Source organism: Tinamus guttatus, unplaced genomic scaffold (genome assembly GCF_059628265.1).
Source record: "Tinamus guttatus ecotype Peru unplaced genomic scaffold, ASM5962826v1 Tinamus_guttatus_pri_ptg000508l, whole genome shotgun sequence".
Lineage (NCBI taxonomy): Eukaryota > Metazoa > Chordata > Aves > Tinamiformes > Tinamidae > Tinamus > Tinamus guttatus.
Window position 1 is genome coordinate 451,085 of NW_028289042.1, and position 8,561 is coordinate 459,645.

The 8,561-nt window shown below is 39.3% G+C and overlaps 1 protein-coding gene across 3 annotated transcripts in view; it reads right to left on the bottom strand.

Annotated features, from left to right (window-relative positions):
• Positions 1-378, bottom strand: part of KIDINS220 (kinase D interacting substrate 220) — a 62,244-nt gene extending 61,866 nt beyond the window's left edge. For 2 of the 3 annotated variants that reach the window (XM_088533522.1, XM_088533521.1), the window contains exon 1: positions 320-377. The gene's annotated coding sequence lies outside the window, so the exon portion shown is untranslated. Of the gene's footprint in view, positions 1-319 lie in introns of all 3 variants that reach the window. The other variant, XM_088533519.1, reaches the window with a different exon arrangement.
• Positions 379-8,561: the final 8,183 nt, after the last annotated feature.

Below are 8,561 nucleotides of genomic sequence, written 5' to 3' on the forward strand. Positions count from 1 at the left end.
TGAATAATAATTCCGCTAGATACGCCACACAGAGCAACCGAGATTAACATTTTCATTGCGGACAGCCGGCGTGAAGACACATATTTCACTTTTAAGCTGCATCCTCATCAAACAGATCATTGCAAGCCCATGCAGTGAACAAATGCGTTTTTGTTTTTTTGTTTTTTTGTTTTTTTACACATACGGGCCCTCTCCTTCCCGTTCCTTTCAGCCTTCCGGGAGCACGAAGCGGCTCCGGGGGCGGCGGCGCCCTTTGTCTGGCAGCGGCCCCGCTCTCCCCGCAGCGCGGCCGCCCCGCGCCCCCCGCGTCGCCACTCACCCCAGCGGCGGCGGGACTCGGCCCGTGCGGGCGGCTCCCCTGGCCGCGGCGGGACGGAGGCGGCGGCGGCGGCGCGGGGCGCTGCTCACCGGGCCCCGGCGGCGCCCGCCATCTTGCTTCCCTCCGCCTCCCCCGGCGCGGTCACGTGAGCGCGGCGGGCGGAACGGCGCCCGCACGGGGAGGCGCCGCCGGGCCGGGCGGCTGCCCGCAGAGCCGCGGCCGCAGCCGCGCGTAGGCGCCTAATGGCGGGTGGGCGGCCCAGGAGCCGCGAAACCTGCCCGGGAGCCTCGCGGCGCCAGGCAGCGCCCGCGGCGGGCGCTCAAGGGGCCCCGGCAGCCGCCAACGGCTCCGCGCGACCGTTGGCCCGGGGCGCCGCCAAGGGCTGCCTGGGCAGAGCCTTCCTGGGGGCGTCCTCCTCCCTCGGGCCCCTTACGGAGCGTGCTGTGGTGTCCGACACACGTTAACCGCACGGGGGGCCTTTCTGAGAGATGTCACCAGTGAAGAGAGCGGCTCAAAGCGTGGTGTTAGCGTAGCGTTTATCCTCAGAGCCGATGCTTTTTGCTAGAAAATGCAAGAAAGCAAGAGAAAAGGAGAGGGGGGCGAGGTTGTTAACCAGTGCTAGCTGATCGGTGGGTGTTTCTCAAGCTGCCCTCCGTACTAAGGATGGAAGAACCCGCTACAGCCCGAGGCAAGGCTGAATCCCGGGTCCCACTGAAGGCACGAACTGGAACCCAGGGGCCTTCGGATTTCACACAAAGCAAATTCTCCCTCGTAAAATACTTTGTGTGGTGAAGTATTAAGAGTAATCTCTTAACACACATCCCCAAAATTTTCAGTCTGGCATATCATTAATGCATAGTTTGAGAGACACTTAAAAATTGAGTAGTATTGTTCCAGATTCTGTGTAGAAATGCTTGATTTTTCATGATGCTCTGTAATCAGGTAGTAAATGCTGATACTTGTAAATTGCTTTAGTATGGAGCATATAATCCAACAAAACAAAAATTCTCTTCCCATTATTTTCTCTTTTCTCCTTCCCACTTTACCATCTCCTTCAGGATTTATATTTGAACAGCTCAAAAAAAAAGGCGGGGGGGGGAGAGATTAAGTGTGAGAATTCACAACAGACAGATGATGGGAAAGATTCATAATCTCCTGCTGGCTTTCTACACCCTTCATACCAAGTCAGCCAACTTGAAAAATATTTAACAAGAATGCTGGCACTCAGCAGTTAAACCTTTGTTTAAATACCTAACATCTGACATAATTCAGAATTCGTACCTAACACTAGTTCAAGTAATATCTGAAGATGAAAACATTAGAAAACAAGCATGTCTAATCGGCACCCAAAAGTGCACGTGACCCCACGAAATAGTTTTTACAAATGAAGCAAAGCTCCTGTGTGAAATCCCAAAGCACTAACAGAAACAAGAGAACAAGATTAACAAAGCAGCAGCTCAACTTCATAAAAGTGCCCAGGTAAAGAATCTGCAGGCCAAGAATTCCCAGCGTGCTTGAAAATACTGTCACCACCCAACAGGTAAAGAAACCCATCACAGTGGGGTTGTAGTAGTGAAGTTTCACGAAGCAAGAGAAAAAAAAATGAGAGGTGGTATAATACACATCTAGGGCTGCTTCTCTGAAATGATCACTTAAATAATCAGCTTCCCATAAAACATGATTTTGATTTCTTAGCTAGGAAGTTTTGATGGAGCCAGCTGCAGATTGGAGTTGTTGCATTCAGAGAAGTGAATCAGAGAAGCTGCTTGATGCAGCAGCAGGGAAAGAATTTAAAGCTGCATCAGACCATTTCCCACAGTGGCAAGACTTGAAGGGTTACAAAATCCCAGTCACTTGGCTTTACTGGGAAATAATCGTGTATGATATTTGTATGTGAGCTCTAGACAACAAAAGGAATAAAACAAGACTGTTGAAACAATACTGCAAATAAGTAAATGCATGATTGGTAGTGCTTAGTACTGTGCACAGTAATGTCTTGCTTAAGCAAGACATTATCTAATATCAGGGCTGTGAATCTGATTAAACTCAGTTTTCACCTTTGCAACACTGCCGTGAAAACTTCACATGAATCTAACATGCCTTTATGTTCAATTTAACATTTTTTTTCCACCTGTTATTCTATCATTCTTGAGGCAACATTGAATGTTTCAAACTGTGAAGATTTCAAATGTCAGAACTGTGGTGCAAAAATAAAAAAATCCATTCAGCAAACATTAATGACTTACTAGATCCTATAAGCTGCTACAAACTGCATTAAAATAATGCCCTTTCTTAGCCCTTACTCAAAAACAGACATCAATGAATTTAACAACACAAGTTTAAAGGTTTTTTAAACTACAGTTTAATCAGATTTCAAGACACAAATTAGAAAAAAACATTTATAGGCAAGTTAAAAACACCTTTAAAACATAACAGCAAGCTGCTTCTGCAGCACTGCTGAGACAAATTAGAAATAAGTAATTATTAAAATATCACAATCACAGTGTAACTAACAGTGGTATTTTAATTTTACCATACACCAACACTTAGTTTATGGATCTGTTGAAAAATAACACTTTTTAAAAAATATATATTTTGGAATAATAAAAATGAAATTCACTGACAATGCATTATATTCTGAACCAGGAAAGGCAAATTGAGGAATACTGCCGCTATCCACTTTTAGGGATGTTTTCACATCTTAACAAATGGGTATTTGGAGGCAAAACTACTTCTGCTTTGAGGTAAAACTATTCCCTTGAACGTGTAACCAAGGCAGGAAAGAACAAAGTTCCATATTTTAAACTCTTAAATTCAGTAACTTCTTAACGACTTCTTTGAATAATGCTATATTTTACCCATCTTACACAAGTTTTCAATCAATACATTTTGAACATTGTGTTCTAACTGATCTAGAATACATCTGAGGTCTGGGATTTAAGAGTAACTACTTGATTACTATTGTTTCATTTTTGACACCTTTGTCACAGTAAGACACATCAGAAGATTCTTCATAGAAATAGTCAATATCACTAGACAAAAAAAAAGGTAAAAAGACAAAAGAAAAAGTGCTAAGAGAACTGATAAACACATATAAAGGCAAAATATGTGTAGGCAGTTACTCCTTTTCTTTGACTTATTGTGACAAAAGTGTGCGCACCTTTAATACGTAGAGTTGCACTATCCTGATTGCCAGTCTCTAGAAACCCTGTTTCACTATTTTTTTTTTTTGTCCCCTATTACATCTTCCCAGTTTGGAAGGAAGTTAATAGCCTAAGTCACACTGAACCATAGACCACAACTATCTGCTCATCCTTGATATTCTAGTAAAATTAAATTCTGACCTGGGGCAATTTTTTTTCCCCCTCTCAGATAATGAAAGTAAAATTGAAGTAGCATTTGAAGGAAAAAGTTTCTCATCAGTTGATCTGGAATAAGGTACTAGACTGACTCATTATTAATACAAAAAGTTGTCTCCAAAAGCAACTCAATGTAGTTTCCAATTCAGGTTTCAATAATATATGTCAAATTACATATTCATAGTCTGCTGCAGAAAGTCTAGAAAAGTTCCTTTTGCAGCAAACCAAAAGCCCTTTACTTTCTTTATAAACCCTAATTTACAGATTCTGTTCTCGCTTTAGGAAACAGAAAGCACTCTAAGAACAGAACTGATTTCAGTAAATACAGCGTACAACTGGAGATCTCTAGTCTCTCATAAATATTGATATGCCCTATTTTAAATATACTTATGCATATTATAGGCAGGTACGCTGTGTCAATCCATGAAGTTTATACTATGCTTATATGGATATGCACAGGAATCCAGAAAACTTAAAAATGCTTTAAATATAAAAGCAGGTCTAAGTCACAGGACACAGTGCTCACACAGAACAGAATGAAGTGGCAAAATTTGCTTTTGCAAATTTCTTACTGCAAGGTGAGCAAAATTGTTTTTTAAATATTTTTTTTTAAACAGGATGAAAATTGTTTCAGTTGATAATTAGGTTTTGTTAAAAATATACAAAAAACTCACCTCAAAACATGTTTTTAAGAAATTAAAAATAGTAAAAATATTTTAACCTTAATAAACAACTGTTGCAATATTTGCAATGGTAACATTGCAGGGTGACTTTGCAGATGCCTGGATTTCCTGATGTTTCATCAAGTGCCTGGATTAAAACTGCAATACACTTCAGAAATCCAGACAGCCCTGACAGCAGCTGCAAGGGGTCACAGGCAAGCAGGACACGCTGCAGGTTGCAGGAAATACTGCCACATCAGACAGCACTGCAAGGAGGAGAAAGGCCAGGACAGATCCAGGTAGATCCAGAAACATAATGAGAAAAAGGCTCAACTTAGCAGAGCCTCTATCTAGTTACTTGTTCCAGCATAGCGGGTAAGTGCTTGTTTTACTTAAAGCTTTTATAGCCTACTGACTTTGGGGCAGGGCTTTAAAAAAAACTGCTCAGTATTACTGCACATAAATACATAAAAGGTAATCATGTACTTAGATGCCATGATGAACCAACACTGAAGCTGTGCATATTTTTCTATCAAGAGCCTTCCTAGTAAAATACTGAAAGGTATTTCCTTCCGATGGGCAACACCAACCACCTTTCTAAATTAATGACACCATTTCCAAAGTTTCCTTTTAAAATAAAGTTATAGAAACTTGATTTCAGAACTCAATGAGAAGGGGAAAGTAAGGGATAAAAGGGAAATGAAAGCCCAAATTACTGCAAATGGCACTGTTAAACTTCATCTTTTCAAGGCCAGTTTGTAGAGCTGAGCACGGGAAAGCCTACAGGTAAGCATCAGTGACACGTTTACATGCAATCTATACAGAGCATATATTTGATCCTGTACTTGAATATACAATTTGTTTGCAAAGTTTCTAAAAAACAAGCCAGAAACTGTTGAGGGAGCCAGGATCTTGTAATGATGTTTATAAAAAACAGATCTCATCCACATCAGAACTTTTACGGCTAATTGGATCAGTGGCATTAAAGGGGCCCAGCTACCTTGTGTGCACCCTGTCATGCCCACTGAGTAGCATTCATCCTTGTAGTATTTGTTCCCATAGGGTAGAGGCAATAAGTTATAGATGTGTAAAGTTCTTTTAATAAATAATATACTATGCTGGCAAAACATCACGACTCATGATATGAAACAGGCCAGTGTGGGGCTGGGGATATACCAGGATATCTTTGTGAAGTACACTCACTGAAATATGCCTTGTCATCAAGAGTGTATTAAAACGCATACCAATATTTTTATATGGCAATACACTGCAAAATGACACCCATTACTGAAATACTGTTTATGTGTCAGCTTCAGGAATGTATGTGGAAGGATAAAGCTTCTGAATAAGGGCATATACGCATGCGTAAAGCCAACAAAGCTTTCTCCATCACAACAGTAGCAGGCACCACTGAAACTATGATTTAAATATATAATATAGATATCTTTCATTCATACAGAAACAGAAAAGATTAAAAATAGTAGGCAAACAGTTACTATGAGGATGACTACATTTAGTAACTGACATTAAGTGCCTGGAAGAATTGTTCACAATAGGCAAATACCTGTGAAGCACCATCAAGTTATGAAGGATATGTTATATTTACTTTTCAGAGTGTGCCGAACTGGAATACAACAAAGGCTTTTCACCTTTTAGATGTACATAACAAATAAGAGAAAAAGGTCTTGAAACCAGGTTACCTTCATGCCCAAAATGTATCTAAAAATTTCACTTTCTAGTATTCTTATTGAGCAATAGCAAAAATAAGTCAGCATGAGAGCTGCCTGCTCTTGATTTTTTGAATGGATGAAAAGGATCCAGTGCAACATTTTCGTTTGCCATAGCAAGGTAGATAACTAGCAAAGCAGAAGAAAAACAAAAATAAAAACAATGCCTAAGACCAGAACACTGTCATTAAATGACCAGAAACCAAAAACCCAAAACACAACTCTTTCCATAGTCACAATACATAACGGATTTGCACGAAGAGATGTGGTTCGGAGTACTTTTATATTCAGCAATGACATTTAACACACCAATTCTAGGACACTTCAGAAGGAATTCTGTGCAGCACAAGTGGAACTGTCGATTTTCTAAAGCTGCAATGTTTCAAGGGACTCGAATCATGAAGAAAAAAAATAACTGTAATGCCTGCAGAAGTCACATCCAATTTTGTTGTTGCATTTTGCTACTGGTGCCCACCTAAAGCAGATACAGAATTTCTCAGCTGTTTTAACTTCCTCTGATACAAGAACTTAACTGTTTACTTTCTCCGAGTACTTGCAGCTGCTCTCGTATTTCATGTTTGAGAATGAAATCATCTCACTGCAGACACTCATACCCACGCCAAAACAAGGGTGCCAGAACATTAATGGAAAACTCCAACATTAGATATTGTCCAGGCACCCAAAAATGCTTGTGCTGGTAGATATGTAAACTGCACCAGCAGGGAGAGGGACCTAGGTTCAACAGCAATTAATACAAAAAGCATCAACCTCCAATCTCCTCCTCCATCCAGAAATGGGCAGGTCTATTCCTTATTTAAAGCAAGCATCCCTTCAAGAACACGAAGTGAAAAATGTCTTTCCTGATTCTATAGCTAATAGGGATAAATAAGCATAAATAGTGCGTCCTTACTCATAAGCAACAGGAAAAGACAAAAAGCCTTTCCACAAAGGCAAATAATGACAATTGCAACTCCATTCAAGGTGAGGTCTACACGTGCAGTCAAAGCCAGGATTCACAAATCGCATTATTTTCTTCCAAAGATCACCCATTCCCAGACTGCCACATAAGCATTCCCGCTCAACAAGAGATTCATCTGCTCCCACTCCATCCTCACTTCCCAGTTCCTGCATAGCTTCATTAGTGCTATCCTTCTTATACTGATTTTTTCCCTCCTCAAGGATTTTGGGCGAGGAACCAAAAGCCAGACACAAAAGTATCACGGCAAGGAAACAACTGAGACTTGACTTTGGATTTGGTTCTTTAGACAGTTAGCCCAGGGAATTCTTGTGACTACTTAAGCAGAATAATATCCCCCAAACTATCACCCCACTACTGCCATCAGATGAGTATTTTAAGATTTAAAGTATTTTCTTATGATAAAGGTTTTTTCTATTCATTTGCAGGTTATTAATCAAAAAATTACAAGATATTGCTGGGGAAAATAATGCATCAATATTACAGTTAACACAATATGTGGATAAACAGTTTGTATTTACTAAAAAAATATGAAAATACAGAATATAAGCAATTAAAGTGTAGCCCTTTAACACAGTACTCTAGCAGTGACCATCACCACAAAAATGGTCTGGAATAGATATAATCATTGCATTGGACATTTTCATAATTAAAATTCAAATATTCTCATTTTTTTCTCTGATTATGTTACCAACATGTGTGACGTGAACTTTTATCTTTGCATCTGAAAGCCTAGTTTAAGCTTTTCTTCAAATTCATATGTTCCTTTAGATAACAAACATAGAAAAACTTTTTTTTTTCTGTTTGAAAGAAATTTCAAAAATTCTGAAAAAAAATCCTGTTTCTTACCCATGAGCTCTAGCTAATTTGGCTATTTTTATGCTTTAAGCATTGTCAATTAACTACTGCATGACAGAAACTTAAAAATGACTGTGTTTAATGTAATAAAAAGTCATTACAGCTCCATTCTAGTATTCCTGTTATTAAGGGTAAAAAAGCACTTTAACTGAAAACCTGATGCTTGCACATTGCCTTAAAAAAAAAAAAAAAAAAAAAAAAAAAAAAAAAAAAAACACCCCTCTGTCCTACAGCAGCCTTCCCTTTTCTAGCTGCAAAGTCCATTTAGTGCTATTTTATTTTATTTTTTAAATTAAGTGAAACCTACATTGGAGCTATCAAGCTCCGGAAAAGGTGAGCCTTCAGTTTTTTTTTTTTTTTTAATCCATTCAAAAGGACTCTGCAATTAGACTCTTCATCAGAGAAACCTGCATATAATTTGGCATTGGTAATGTTTACAGTTCAGTTCTGTAGTGTACTGCAACAGTTAGAAATACTTTTAAGAAAACCCTCCAAATACTGAGATGCTTATTGCAATTCCCTTTTGAAGATTCCAAAATCTTCTACTGTCTTTCCACATAAAGTTTTTGTCTCCTTTATAACATTTAGCATTATCTATGCATTCCACATTATAATCGAAATGGAAATATACCACTTAGAAACAATATTTCAGTAAATAGA